This window comes from Arvicanthis niloticus, chromosome 8 (genome assembly GCF_011762505.2).
Source record: "Arvicanthis niloticus isolate mArvNil1 chromosome 8, mArvNil1.pat.X, whole genome shotgun sequence".
Lineage (NCBI taxonomy): Eukaryota > Metazoa > Chordata > Mammalia > Rodentia > Muridae > Arvicanthis > Arvicanthis niloticus.
This window is the reverse complement of record NC_047665.1, coordinates 3,990,836-4,006,519: the sequence shown is the minus strand read 5'-3', so window position 1 is coordinate 4,006,519 and position 15,684 is coordinate 3,990,836. Positions and strand designations below refer to the sequence as shown.

Genomic DNA, 15,684 nt, shown 5'->3' with positions numbered 1-15,684 from the left:
TAGCTGAAGGCCAGGTTCTGCCGTACGGTGCTACTAGCAGCACCAACCCACTGCGAGACCTAGCCTAATCGATGGCTTTTAGATCAGCGTGAAGGGGGTAATGGAGGCATGCTCTCTACCTCTCTCTTTTCCTTTTCTTCTAGCCACACTTACACTGCTATGATACACACTTCAGCTCAGGCCCAGAAGCAATAGAGTCAGCCAACCAGAAACGCAAACCCACCTCTTATGCATTGACTGCAATCTTCCGTACCTCGAAGACAGCCGACCAGCACAGCACAGCACAGCACAGCACAGCACAGCGCAGCACATCTTTATTTATTGTATTGGTGTTCACACAGGAAATGACGCAATCAAGGTTTGGGAAATTCCCCTATTTCAGGGGTAATATTGCTCATTTACATGACCTCCCCCCCTTCCAGGAAGCCATATGCATGACCAGTGCCTAAGACAGAGTGTGACTATTGAAACAGCTGGCCGAGGAAGCTGTAAGTCACTCCTTGGTCATCATTCCACAAGGGTGATTGTTTCCATGCATTCAGGTCAGGGGCTACCACACCTTTCCTGTACAGAGAAGAGAGACAGATTTCAGCCTTGTGTGCAGCATAGACTATACTTCAACTGCCTGACTCCCGAGGCTCGCAAGAAGCTGTAACTGCATTATAAACAACAGGGCATGGTGCTGTGCCAGGAAACTGGTCCTCACCGGACCAGACGGCAGCTAATATGGCCCATGTCTGCATTTTGTCACCACGCCCCCCCCCCCCCCCCCGTTTAGATATTCTAAACACAAGAGATATTCTGGTGTGACATTTGGCTCCATTTTTTTTTTAAAAAAGGTTTCTTAAGATTCATTTTCGTTTATGTGTTTGTGCATGTGCCTGTTTGAGTGTGTAATTATGCATGTCCCCACATAGGTCAGGAAAGAGTGTTAGATGCCATGGACCTGAAATAATGGATATCATCAGTGAACCACCGACCTTTGATGCTGGGCATCAAATCTGAATCCTTTAGATCTTAAAGTTTAGAAGGATGAGGGCTCTTAAACTCTGAGTCATCTCTTCAGCCATTTTTTTAAAAAAGGGGGGGTTGTTCTTTCATTTTCCAAAGCACTTAACATCGTTCTGAGCCAGTATTATAAAGATTGCGTTTGTGGAACACTTTGGAGTTTAATGTCCTTTATGGCTGGAATGTAAAATGTCCCTTGCAGGCTCATGTGTTGAACACATGTTCCCCAATTAGTGGTGCTGTTTAAGGCAGGTGTGGGACTTTGGGGTAGGCATAGCTTGTCAGAGTGAGTTACTGGGGGCAGCCTTTGAGAGTCATAGCACAGCCTACTTCTGCTCTAAGCTCTGTTCCCTGTCTGCTGCCTCAGTGTGACCCAGAGTATCACACGGCCTCAGACATGCATAGGCTATCACTTCAGAAGCAGAGGTAGGAGGATCTCAAATTTCAGATCTGCCAGACTTCATGGTGAGATCCTATTTTAACAATAACAACCACCACCACCACCACCACCACCACAACAACAACAACAACAGAACCAACTAAACACCCTGTAGCATTGGGGAATAGCTGCTGGATGTAAGTCATTTGTCTTATACTTGGCTTGTCTACATTAGCCGAAACATCTACACCTTGGGTTTCTCAGCTGTAGAGTGGGAATGTCTACATTACAACCATGAATTTTGTTGGCCGTGCTTAGGACAGTTCTGGGGGACATTGCTGCTGGCACCACACTCTGGTGTCAGTTTCATGATGTGGTACCTCAGAGGTTACCAAATAATCTCCATTCAATGGAACTAAGGTCATGACAAAATGTCTTTCTTTCCCCACATTGACCAGACAATGGCATACAACTCTCTAAAGTGATGGTGCTGACAACTGGGTTCATTTTGGTGACCATGAAATAGAATGTTGTGATTTTAGTTGGCATTCCCCTTACTGAATATCTTTTTTTCTGTCTGTTGATCCTTTAGAAACTACTTTTAATCAACCATTTGTGTAGGAATTTGTAGACTTGTGGGAGTTTATGTACACCACATACATCCTGGTGACCACATTTCCTCAGCTTTTTGCTTTTAAAATTTTTCTTTCAAAGACATTCCAACCTTATATTAAACTCTGCAAATGAGGTGGAAGTGTATAAATCCCTTGCCTAACATGTTCAAGGGCCTGAGTCGGCTTCCTAGCGTATAAATAAATAAATAAATAAATAATAAACACGTGGGGGGGAGTATTTTTAAAAAGTAAATTTTACAAAACTGTACCCTGGCTCTGCCTATGATTGAACTGCACCGGGCTCAACATTCTACCCAGGTTACTTTGCGCTCTGGGTAGCTCAGCACTACCAGGGAAGCTCAGGCCTGGACACTGTCTCCTTTCACAAAGGACAAGTCCATGCTCTTTTCTGCAGGTCAGAGAAGCTGGGGTCCCACTGCCAGGCCTCCGTGTCCTGATCCACCAAGCACGCCTTCAGCCGGGCTTGTTCCCTAATAGGACATGAACATCAAATGGGCTCAGGTCCCATGGGGAGAGCGCGACCCTCAAGGAGTCCTTCCTCCCAGCCAATCCTCTTTCCTTTTCGCCCATCAAGCCACAATGAGAAAGAAAAATGTTCGGCGATGGGATCCCCGGTGAATATCTTTTTTAAATTATTGGTTATTTTATTTATTTACACTTCAAATGTCCCCCTTCCCCGTTTCCCCTCTGCAAACCCCCATCCCATCGCCCCCTTTGCCTCTATGAGGGTGCTCCTCCACCCACCCACCTACTTCCTGTCTCACCGCCCTAGCATCCCCCTACTCTGGGGCATTGAGCCTCTCCACAGGGCCAAGGGCTTCCCCTTCCATTGATGCCAGATAAGGCCATCCTCTGCTACATATGCAGCTGGAGCCATAGGCCCCTCTATGTGTACTCTTTGACCCTGAGTATCTTTTTAAAAAAGACTTATTTCTTTACCTGATATGTTTTGCCAGCCTTGCATATGTATATACCATATGCATGCAGTACCCATACACGCCAGAAGGGGGTGTGGGATCTCCTGGAACTGGAGTTACAGATGGGTGTGAGCCGCCATGTGGGTGCTGGGAGCATCCGTGATCTCAGCCTCCGAGCCATCTCTCTGGCCCCCTCATGTAGCCGGTTAAACATGAGTTGTCTCTGGAAGCATCCCATCTCCTCCCCACCCTGGCTAGAGACCTACTGGAGCTAGTAAATTAAGACTTCTGCTTTTGACGTTTGGGCCGGGAGAGAGCGAAAACCGATCTAATAATAATTAGTTATGGTTTAGCATGCGAGATCGGAACGTTCTCGTTTTTCACTCTGGGGCCTGGTGAGAAGGAGTGAGGGAGAGAGGGAAGATTGATGGCAAACAGAGACTTTCACTGTTCGCATGCCAAGAGAAGCAAATGATCCTCAGGCGCCTCCTTATATCATGTTAAGAGCCCGTGACAGCCCTAAAAGAAATGGAGAAAACCAGCAAAGGTGGGGGATAAAAGAGTTTCTCTTTATTGTTCTCCGAGGCCAGGCACCTTGGCACACGCATCACTGCTTGCTCACTTTGTAAAGTCCACAGTCCCCCCACCCCCACACACACACCCGCTCTCACCCCCATCCCCGCCAGCCTACCTCTTCAGGCTCCAAGAAGGAGGGTCTGGGCTCTGATAACTGCCTCTGTTAAAGAACAGCTTGTTTTTGTAACTCTGGAGATACAGTTCCCTTCCACTTAATGAAGTGGGGCGTTGTCATGGATAAGACATGACCCGACACAAACTCTAAAATACTAAGTCCAAACATTATGGAATCAACCCTTCCCAGAAATGTCCAATGTTTCTATGTCTGAGGTCCAATGTAAAATCTGTGTCCATGGGGTTAGCTGCTATGGGAGAATTTCATCGACTCTTCGAAGAGAAAATACAGAGGGAGGGGAGCCTGTGTCTGTGCGTGTGTGTATATGCCACATAGTTGTTATAGGACATGATGTATGAGAGCTGCTCATTTCCTTTTGGTGAGAAATTTGGAGGGAGAAATCTGAGCTGGTCATGAAGAGAAGCGTAAAACGATTCACGAGTTCAAGAAGGTACCAGAGAAGAGCGACAGATGGTGTCTTTCAAAGAATGGTCCCGAGGTTTTAATTTGTGTCCCCAAAGGACTTACAATATGGCAGCAGAGATGAGTCTGAGCGATGATCCAAGAACACACCAAGGGCAGGCCACCGAGGGCCAGATGATCTGGGCTCCTCATGTCCGAGTCTGATGCCCAGTGGTGCCCTGGGGAAGACTCAACAGTTACAGCCCAGCTGGAGGACATGTGACAGGGGCCAGCAGGCACAAGGAGCCAAGTGCCTGACTCTTGGGAGAGAGAATGTGAATCCATGGATGAGGATTTTGGCAGTGTGCTATCTGTAAAGAACAGGGATGTGGTAGCCCAGGGTAAATGGGGGAGGAGAAAGGAGTGGAGAAACAGTACAAATGAACGGTCTTGCAAGGCCTTCAGACATCTCCTTGCTTAGCAGTCAGATCTCTATTTAACTTATCACACACACACACACACACACACACACACACACACACACACACACACACGCTCAAAATTTCTGTGTGCTCTTCCCAGTCCCCCATTAGCCTGCACAGATGACTGAAACAGGAGATCAGGCCAGGAACAGAAAGCTTCACCAGGCCCTTTAGTAAGCCCCCTCCTTCAGGGAGTTTCTGTAGATTTGAGGGTCATTTTGAGCCATTTTCATGAAATCCAAGGTTTCTGATGATAGCACTGAAAACAGTACAGAGGAAGGAGAGATCAGATTATAGCATCCAAAAGGAGTAATGTTTCCCTAAATGCTAAAGTTGGCAGGTAACCACCAAGGGCAGGAGAAGGCCAGCTGCTGAGGAGGAGCTCTGGAAGTGCAGAGTGGGTGTCCCTTGAGAGGGTCTTAGATTCGGAGATTTTATGTTCATAGGAATTGGCAGAAATGTATACGTTGAAATTGAGTTAGACAGGAGCATCATTTAGGAGCCTGGCTCTACCCCCAAAGTGTCTGACTTAGAAGAGCCAATGTGTCTTCTAGCAAGTTCCTAGGTGCTAGGGCTGGTCTAGGCTGCACTTGTGATAAAGACATTTGCATAAAACACACTTATTTGTACCCACATCTGTACCTGTGGCAGGAAACATACCAGGCCGCAGTAAGGCCAGTGCTTACCTACTGGGCCCTTCTCCAGTTCTCTGCCGGAGGGTTCAGGAGATCCTGGTTGAACAGATGCAATTGCTACAGTGAGGATCCAGGGGCTCTGACCTTGGCCTTACCACTGCTAAAATGAACTTGGGATTGTGGGAAATGGTTAGAAGAAGCCTGTTGGCCTCAGTATACAGATGTGGAAGAAGTGAGATAGGAAGGGGAGAGGAAAGAAAGAGGGGGGGAGTGTCTAGGAGAAGTCAGAAGACTTTAGTATACAGAGGGGGAAAGAGGTAAGAGAGGAGAGAGGACAGAGAAAGGACAAGGGAAAGAAGGAAAAAAGGAGAGGAGAGAAGAAGGGGGATGAGAGAGGAGAGAGGAGAGGGAGGGGTCAGAAAAAGGAGAGGCTAGGAAAAGTCTGATGGCTTCAGTATACAGATGGGGAGGAGGAGAGAGGACAGAGAGAAAGAAGATAAAGACATAAAGACACACACACACACACACACACACACAGAGAGAGAGAGAGAGAGAGAGAGAGAGAGAGAGAGAGAGAGAGAGAGAGAGAGAGAGAGAGTTCAATTTCGGCTCCAGCTGTGACACTAGACACTAGACACTAGACCCCTTTGAACTTCAGTTTCCTCCTCTGTGAAACTGAGGCCCGAAGGCCCATCTTTCTGTTGACCAAATGAAGCTCATCCTGGCTGGTTTTAGCAGAAAAGATATTTATGGTAAGGATATTGAGTTCTACTGGAAAAAACCGAACTGTTTCACCAACAAATTAATGGGCTGAAAAAATGAGAGGGTGTGTACAGTCATTGAACGGAAGAATTGTGAGAGACTGAACGCAAGGGCAGCCCGTGGGTTTCACACGGATCGTGATTTTGGTGGTTATGAGAGACTGAACGCAAGGGCAGCCCGTGGGTTTCACATGGATCGTGATTTTGCTGGAGGACAATAGAGGTTGTGAGTATGGCAGAGCGTCACTCATTGTAGAATGACCGTGGACACTGTTTGGGGTATTTGGCGTGGTGGCCATGTCCTTGTAGAGAGTCCCTAATGCATGCTAACATTCTAAGGCATTAACAGGTAAAATAACACAATATTTGTAATTTGTACTGAAAAAGAGAAATGAGTGAAGGCAGAGAGAGCGGAGGGAGCAGAGGGCCGTCAAAGGCAGCCTTGACAGAGTCCACTTGCTGGTACAGCCTGGTTGAGAAACCGGGGGGATTTGTTTTCTGTTTGAGTGCACGTGCATGCTTGCTCATATGGGTTGGACTTCTTCATGGCAAAACGTTCCAATGAAACAGAAAGTACCCTTTCTAAGAGCCTGGAGAGAAAGATTCAGATATCTGTCACAAAGGAGGCCAGGCATGTCCTTGCCACCAAGCTAGCAAAGTTGGTTGGGGAGAGACTTTATGTTTCCAAATTCTAAGGTAGGTGATATCTCTGCCATCAAGGGTCTTCAAGGCGTAGGAGTTTCCCAGGTGACTGGACAGTGTCACAAACATCCCTAGAGAACATAGTGGTTCCCGAGCATGTGAGTGTATCTCCTTTTCCTGTCCCTAAGATTCCCATTGTGTGACAGATTTTCTTACTCAGCCCTCTTGAATATCAATAACTTGCCAATCTCCTGTGGGGAACTATGTGCCAACTTGTCAGAACAGACTTTGTGTTTAGAAGAGGAACACACTAGATAACATTATGTTGTGTATCTGTATCCCGTCTTTTATTCTTTCTTCTCCAAGCCCACAGGCGCCCTCACCACCAGTACCATTTATTCTGTGAAACAGTTGTGTTATGGTTTGTATATGCTCAGCCCAAGGAGTGGCTCTATTAGAAAGTGTGGCCTTGTTGGAATAGGTGTGTCACTGTGGGTGTGGGCTTTAAGACCCTCATCCTAGCTGCCTGGAAGCCAGCATTCTGCCAGCAGCCTTCAGATGAAGATATAGAACTCTCAGCTCCTCCTGCACCATGCCTGCCTGGATGCTGCCATGCTCCCGCCTTAATGATAATGGACTGAATCTCTGAACCTGTAAGCCAGCCCCAATTAAATGCTGTTCTTATAAGAGTTGCCTTGGTCATGGCATCTGTTCACAGTAGTCAAACCCTAACTAAGACAAGTTGTTGAACATCCAGTGCTGCCTTTCATGGTGCCCTCTCTCAGGTCCCTTGGTTCTTTTGCTGTATGGGCTTCGATGCCTACTTGTTCTAGACTGACGGTCTTGCTGGCTCCTCATCCACAACCTGTGAGCATGTGCAATAGTTTATCTGTTCTCACTACTTTGAGTCTCTTCTGAGGCTCCTGCTGGAGTAACATGACATAGTGATACATGGACCAACATGTATTTTCATGACCAGAGGGAGTACACTCTAAAGCAACCGTAAGACACACGGGGCAGTAACAGTTGCTTGTTATCATCATTTGGGTTCTGGGCTGTGCTTAATGGTAGTACCTCTCTGTACTTTTCTCCAACTGCAAGTCTAGTAGGCTTCCTTATGCCCACATCACTGCCAACCTGTGGAAATGTGTTGTGCTCTAATCAAATAGGTCAAATGCCGCTAGGCAACAGGAACTTTGTGTTCCATAATATTCCTAATGGTATGATTACTGACCAAAAACATTTAGGTACACTGCATGACAACAGCCTCACCAAGTTGGTCCCTTTATGAATGTGATAGTTGGGGCTGGAGAGATGGCCTGGTATGGGCCACCGTACCCAGTGTTTCCTGTATGTTAGGCGAGAACTCCACAACTGAGCCACTTCAGCCGTCAATGGCTTCTTACTGAAAGGCAGAGCTTAACTTTTTTTTTATGCTAGGTCTTCCTAAAGCAGAAGCTAAAGCAAGGATTCCATGCAGGTGGTTTATTTGGGCAGTGATTCCAGGAATGGAGTAGGGGCAAGGAGGAGAGAGAAGAGTCTCCATGAGCCATGTGCTAAGCCTTCCGCTGCTGAGCGCAACTGAGATTAAGTCGCCACAGTACTCAGCATAGGTATCTGCTCAGAGTTGCCCATTCATGTTATTTAAGTCTGTCACTTGAGGTTGGCGGCTGTGGGTCCACACGCTCCCTGTCACATGATCAGAGCATACTCATGGTCTGTATGGACCTTCTACAGTGTTCTAGAGGGTTATGGAAAGAAGCCACTAGGTTAAATTAAAAACGTATTTGATATGGACACTTTGGCTGGGCGGTGGTGGCGCACGCCTTTAATCCCAGCACTTGGGAGGCAGAGACTGGTGGATTTCTGAGTTCGAGGCCAGCCTGGTCTACAGAGTGAGTTCCAGGACAGCCAGGACTACACAGAGAAACCCTGTCTCGAAAAACCAAAAAAAAAAAAAAAAAAAAAAAAAATATGGACACTTTGGAAAACAAAGATTCTGGGAAAAAATAATGAAATATCCAGAAACATACCACCAAGAAAAATAATAACAAATGTTTAGCGTTTTTTTATTACGTTAGGCACCCTTTGCACTGTCATATGCCCTTTATTCAAAACAAAGTCCCTAGTGGTGAGAAAAGGAAGGTTTTCTTTAGGCATCGTGGTGGTACTAGTTAGTGGCTTGTGTGTGATGATGACCACGGGATCTGACAGAAACAGCTGGAGGAAAGAGTCGTGGCTTTCAGGGGTCCAGCTCCTGTGAGAAGGCACAGCGGCCAGGCTCCGTTCACTGCCAAGGAGCTGGTGTGGTTGTGTTTCCTCATAGCCTGGAGGACGAAGCAACCGAAGGAATGGCAGCAATGGGGGCGGGGCCTTCCAAGGCCAACCTCCGGTGGCCTACTTCTGCCCTTAAGCCCCACTTCCTGAAGGTTCCTCAGCCTCCCAGAAGCACAGCACCAGACGAGGGCCAAGCATTGAAAGCATGAGCCTGTGTGGGACATTTCAGATTCAAAACAAGCGCTGGCAAAGACGCAGGCAAGGGCTGCCAGGAAAACTCTGGCACCAGACAAAATTCAGCACTCGGAATTCTCTCTCTCTCTCTCTCTCTCTCTCTCTCTCTCTCTCTCTCTCTCTCTCTCTCTCTCTCTCTCTGTATTTAACCGCCCCCCCCCAAAATCTCATTTGAATCTTCCCAGTCGTGTGGGGTGCTATACACAGAAAGAGGAACATGAGCAAAACGAGACAAAGTTTACTTCTAAACTTATTCAAATTTAGATTTTCAATTACTTTTTAACTAAGTCGTTGGCATTTCCCCCATCACACCAGCTATGTTAACAAGGACATTGGTAATACAGTACTTTCAAGAGACTGTTTTTTTAAAAACAAAGAAACTAAAACTCACTGGTGCTGGGCCTTGAAGCTGACTGCAGATTGCATAGCGTTGGTTTGTAATGTTAACTGCTATTAGATGCCATTCCAAGAACCTTAGGAAACCCATTCAGCTCTGCCCCAGCTTCTGTCTCCTCTGCACAAACACCTCTTCCTTGGAGTTGAAAGAGAAGTCTGTTATCACCTCCCAGACTTTCTCTCAAGAACTAAATAATCATCTTGAAGTTTTGCCGCTGAAATTTTAGACTTGTTATTTGAGGCAGAGGAGTAACAGAGCTGTTTCCCCCGAAAGGGACATAAAATTCCATCGGTGAACTCCAGACTCCATCTGTGCTGTGTCAAGGTGTATCTAGACCTGAAATGTGTAGATTCCTGTCCCAGAATGGTGTGCCTCGGAAAAGCTGAGTGGGATGTAGTACAAGCTTTTTTATGTTCCTGTCTCAGGTGGGAAGGCTGCAGCCTTCAGATATCAAACACTCTCTGTTGAGTTGTATGACACCCATGGGCTGTCTCAGGATCACCCATGTGTCTGTGTGCACACAGATGTCTCTGCAGCCTTCCTATCGATTTAAGAGATTATACTCCATGAATCAGATTAATACTGAGACTTCAAAGATGTTCTGGAAAAAGTAGGTTTGGGGCACAGATGTTATGAATAAACACTAGCAAGCTTTATGTTTAGGACCTCAACCATTAATATGTCTGATAATAATAATTCTTGTTTTAAGTGCAAGTAAAATACCTAAGGGAGAGGTTTTTCTTTCTCCCTGAGTGTGTTACTTCGTCTGATTTCACACTCGGGGCTGTGGAAGCTTATACCCCTTTGGACTGTTCTATGTGTTAAGAATGTAAAACGGAGGATGTGCCTTCACATCAACTTGATGTGTGTGTAGATTAGTGTGTGTGTGTGGGTGGGTGGGTAATGCCTAGAGGGGGAAATCCCGTTCTCAAAGGAGAAGGGGAGGGTGGAATGGGGGAGGATCTGTGTGAGGGATACTGGGATGATGGGGTACTGATATTGGAATGTAAAGTGAATAAATAAATAAATTTAATTAAAATTTAAAAACATATAAAATGATTTGGACATCTACAACTTTAAAGACATCCTGTGATGTGCTTGGATGAGGACGATATGTTCTTTTCATCATGTTTAAGACAGAGAAAAACCATAGACTATGAGGGAAAGATATGGTCCATCTTTACTTTTAAAATTTTGTAGTTCCTTCACAGGTAACTTTCGGAAACTCACCGTGCACTCTTGTGTGCACGTCACAGAGCTCAGTAGAGATGACTCTGAGTCTCTGCTGTCATTATTGGTGTATATAAGTTCTCCAAAAAGTACCAGCAGAATCTCTATAATTACCACGTGTAACCTGAGCAGGCTGCCATGCGGTCCTATGTCCTCCCTCCCTCGACCAAGGTGTTTGTACTGGTGGGTCCTTTGCTTAATCCTTTTTCACAGGCTCCATCCATTCCGTTAACAAGCACTGATCGGTCCTCCAGGAGCAGTGGCTGTGGAGAGAGGAGACTTCATATTAGCCTCTCACTGGGGCTCTCCACAGAGACTACAGAAGTGTGAAGAGGTTTGAGGTGGATTTATAGAAAGCAAAAGCCTGAGTCCCTGAGATGAAGACAGCGTTACATAAAATACTTTAATAACCACTCAAGAAGGTCAAACCTCACAGCAGAGGACTTCAGAGCAGAGTTCTTCAGTGTGTGATTGGAAATGACTTCCTAGGGGGAGAATGACATAAAAGGGTAAGGGCTCTTAAAAATGAGGCTGCAGTTTAAGAAGATGACCAGGGATAAGTTAACACAGTGGGATATTCTGTTGCAGATATTGGTCTCATTTCTCTCTCTCTCAAAAATCCATTGTGAAACTTAGGTAAATTTTCTTTACAATGACAATTACACTTTGCAGGAGAGCACAACACATGCTGAAACAATGAAAATCCAGCCAGGGTGGTGAGCAGTCTGTTCTGCCCCAATGCATGCTGGGATGATGAAAATCCAGCCTTCCAGCCAGGGTGGTGAGCAGTCTGTTCTGCCCCAATGCATGCTGGAACAATGAAAATCCAGCCTTCCAGCCAGGGTGGTGAGCAGTTCTGCCCCAATGCATGCTGGGATGATGAAAAGCCAGCCTTACAGCCAGGGTAGTGAGCAGAGTCTGTTCCACCCCCTGATGACAGGGATACGTACATATGATCCGGCGCCCTAGGGATGACTCAAACTTCAATCAGCATGGAATCCTACAGGTACTGTGATTTTTCTTCCTATTCGTGCATATGTAAGGTAAGCTTTCACCCTTTCATTTACAGGAAGCTACTCACAGCTTCTCTTTGGCATATTCAATGCCACCATCATCATTCTTGGCTTTAGGGTTGTGATTAATTAAAATAGAGTTACTTGATTACTATAGCAGGTGATCCTATAAATGTGATGACTGAGTGACTGATGAGTGGGTAGTATATACACTGGACAAAGGAACAACTCGGGTCCCAAAGGTTGTGGCTTCATCACAGGATTTAGAACTTACCAATCATTTGTGGAATTCTTCAACTGAACAGTGTAGGCTGAGGTTGCTGGTAACTAAAACAAGGAAAATGAAATTGCAGGTTGAGGGGAATCTACAAGACCCTTTGTAACTACAGCATAACTCAGCCTGTTTCCAACTACATTAAACAGGGACAAGACTGCTTGAGGATATATGCTTTGTGCTAAGTGGGTAGCAGATATGTTTATGTGGTCTTCCGGGCCCACCCAGTCCCCTGGCTCAGGCATCCAGTCTCTCACCATGGTCTTCTGCAGCAGTGGCCCCTGCTTCTCTCTGCTTAGTCCCCACTAGGTTGAGTGTTCTATTCCCCAGCCCTGATTGACCCTTGCTATCCCACCATCATGGCCTTTAGTCAGGTTCCCTCATCAACCCTGGGGAGACTTCAGATGCCCCAGCTTTGGTACTGAAGGGCTGCTCTCATCATCGGTTCCTCAGAGTGTTCCTTCTTTAGGGGATCCCTAAATTACCCCAAGAGGCCAGAATTCAAGAGGCTGATTCCAAAAGCAACCACCCACCCACCCACCCACCCACCCAACCAACAAACCAACAAATCAGTGTTTTCCTCTACATTAGCCCTGGCAGTTCTATTATTGCCAGAGACAATGGGCAGAGAACCATGCTTATTTACACAGAGGACAACTGACATTTGATTAAAATTTCAAAACTATGTAGCATGGCCTGACTTAAGAAACATCTTGTTTTTAATAGTAGTTATGCTATGTGGTTTTCAGTAGCCTTAACTATAGCATCTCTTTGTTCCTTTACTGAGTTTTCTTTTTTTCTTTTTTTTTTCATTTTTTATTGCATATTATATTTACATTTCAGATTTTATCCCCTTACTCCATTCACCCCCCAGAAACCCTCTATTTCACCCCCTCCTCCTGCTTCTATAAGGATGTGCCCCATCTACTCCCTCACTCCCACCTCCCCACCCTCAAATCTCCACCCCCCACTTGGTGTCCTTCATGGGACCAAGGATCTCCTTTCCCACCTATGCCCAACAAGGCCATCCTCCCCTGCATATATGGCTGGAGTCATGAGTCCCTCCCTATGTGCTCCCAGGCTGGTGGTTTAGATCCTGGGGAGCTCTGGTTGATTGGTATTAGTTGCTCTCTTCTTGGGGCCACTAACCCTTTCAGCTCTTTCAGACTTCTAACTTCTCCATTGGGAACCCTTGATCAGATCAATGGTTAGCTGTGAGCATCTGCCTCTGGATATGTCAGACTCTGGTAGACCTCTGAGAAGATAGCTATATCAGACTCCTGTCAGCATGCACTTCCTGGCATCCATATCAGCGTCTATCTTTGGTGACTGCACATGGGATGAATACCAAGGTAGAATGGTCTCCAGATGGCCTCTCCTTGAGTTTCTGTCCCACATTTTGTCTCCATATTTGATCCCTTGAGTATTTTGTTACTCCTTCTAAGTAGGGCCAAGGCATCCACACTTGGTCTTCCTTCTTCATGAGCTTCATGTGGTCATTACCTAAGAATTTCTCGAATTCATTATTTTTAATAGCTGAGTAATACTCCATTATGTAAATGTACCACATTTTTTGTATCCATTCCTCTGTTGAAGGACATCTGGGTTCTTTCCAGCTTCTGGCTATTATAAATAAGGCTGCTATGAACATAGTGGAGCATTTATCCTTGTTATATGTTGGAGCATCTTCTGGGTATATGCCCAGGAGTCCAGGCACCCAAACCCCACCTCTGCGGAATACTATTCCCTTTCTGCCCCTCGCTTGGTTCTTGTGGCTGGGGCAAACACCTAGCTGATCTGCTCCCGTGAAGACACCATACCCTGAGACATCCTAGAGGAGACACTGCATCCAGAGCAGCAGACACCTAGCTGGTCTGCTACCATGGAGACACCATATTCTGAGACATCCTGGAGGAGACACTGCACTCAGAGCAGCTAGAGCTCAGGACCACAGGATCACAGAGACATCTGAACCCTGAGGAGTTCTGACACAAGCAAGATAACTGGAAAGACGGGCTCCAGTCAGAGACAGTGAGTACAGGTAGCACTAGAGTTAACCAGATGGTGAGAGGCAAGCGCAAGAACGTAAGCAACAGAAACAAAAGTAACTTGGCAACATCAGAACCCAGTTCTCCCACCATAGCAAGCCCTGGACACCCCAGCACACTGGAAAAGCATGATTCAGAATTAAAATCACTTCTCATGATGATGATAGAGGAGTTTAAGAAGGACATAAATAACTCTTTAAAGAAGTGCAGGAGAACACAGGTAAACAGGTAGAAGCCCTTAAAGAGGAAACACAAAAATCCCTTAAAGAATTGCAACACAACTGAGTTTTCTTAATAAACTCTTCTTAGGGGCTGTCACCTGGCCTGTGCTAAAAGATGTTGTGAGTGAATAAGGATTTCTACATGTAGGAAAAAACCAAGTTGACTCATCTTTTCCCCTCTTTAATCAGTTTACTGAACATAGTTTGTTGTACCCATCAGGTTTATTATGCATGCTTCTGAACCTGATGGGGCCCATTCTTGTTACCCCATGAAGATGGATCTGCATAAGCTTTGGTTTTGCAAATACTCCCGTTCCATTCTGATGGCTGCATTTATTCTGTGGTTCAGAACTCCTGGCCAGTTCACTGAGGACCGTTTTTGGAAAGTTCCTTGTGCGATAAATAAATAATACAATAATGAATGCAATAAATAAATAAAACAAGAATGTGCTTCTTCGGATAAATCACATGTATATAACTTTTATCCAACAGACCTTTCTCTGAAGAAATTTAAGAATGTATTAGGGCTAACACGAATACAGCCCACGATTGCACGGATAATCAAGAATCCAGCTGTTGCAGAAACATTTGATTATAAGTCCCGTCTATAGTAACTAGTCAAACTAACAGTCCATTTCGTTCCCTTTAGTCCAATGCATTTCAAGAACCACGGGACTATCAAATTTTTCTTTTAAATTAATTATTTTCTAGGCCACTTCTTTGAACACATTATTTAGATTCATATATGTCAGAAAACGTGTGCCAGGCTGCAGGATTCCCTCAGCCTGGCACTGTGTTTCCCTCGATGATCCATAACACGCTCACAAACCTTTGAGCAGCACTCAGGAGCTGCCCCTGCACCTGTAGCATGCATGGGTCATGTGACGCTTGTGGTAAACTTCCGGATAGCAGCTTAGATGTTGTCTCTTCCAGCTGAGACAATGGATGTGCCTAGAATTAGCTAGGAAAGGCTGCTGGGTCTATCCAGGTTTCTCTAAAGAACAAGCCAGCACAATCTTGCATAGTGTGCTCCTTCTCTCTGCATTTCCCAGGCTCTCCCCTCAGGTGTGTTCATGGAAAGCTGCCTCACGGTTCTCGGAATTGCTCAGGATTCTTTCCCAGTCCTTCACGGGGCCTCTAATGAAGTCTGAGCTGTAGCCCGGGGTTGATGCCAGCCTGGAATGCAAGGAGACTGAAAGCTGACACCCGTTCTGCGGAGCAAAGGGCCTTGCACTGAGGTTGTTGCCATGACAACCTGGGTATGTTCCTGGTGACGCATTTACACAAGAGGGTTAAAGTTCTTTGAAACCAGCGGCTGCTGTAAAAACAGCATATTAAATATGCTTCAGACTGTAGGCTGTGCATTCTTCTCTCTCCAGAGACACACTCCCCCTCCCTGTCGTGTGTGTGTGTGTGTGTGTGTGTGTGTGTGTGTGTG

At 45.9% G+C, this 15,684-nt stretch overlaps 1 long non-coding RNA gene across 1 annotated transcript; it reads right to left on the bottom strand.

Moving 5' to 3' along the window:
* Window positions 1-8,609: 8,609 nt before the first annotated feature.
* On the bottom strand, window positions 8,610-15,456 carry LOC143443236 (uncharacterized). Its single transcript, XR_013112020.1, has 4 exons — window positions 13,127-15,456; window positions 11,978-12,030; window positions 10,805-10,953; window positions 8,610-9,040 (listed from the first exon to the last, which is right to left on the bottom strand). It is a non-coding gene; the product is annotated as an uncharacterized LOC143443236 (long non-coding RNA).
* Between the last annotated feature and the right edge of the window lie 228 nt (window positions 15,457-15,684).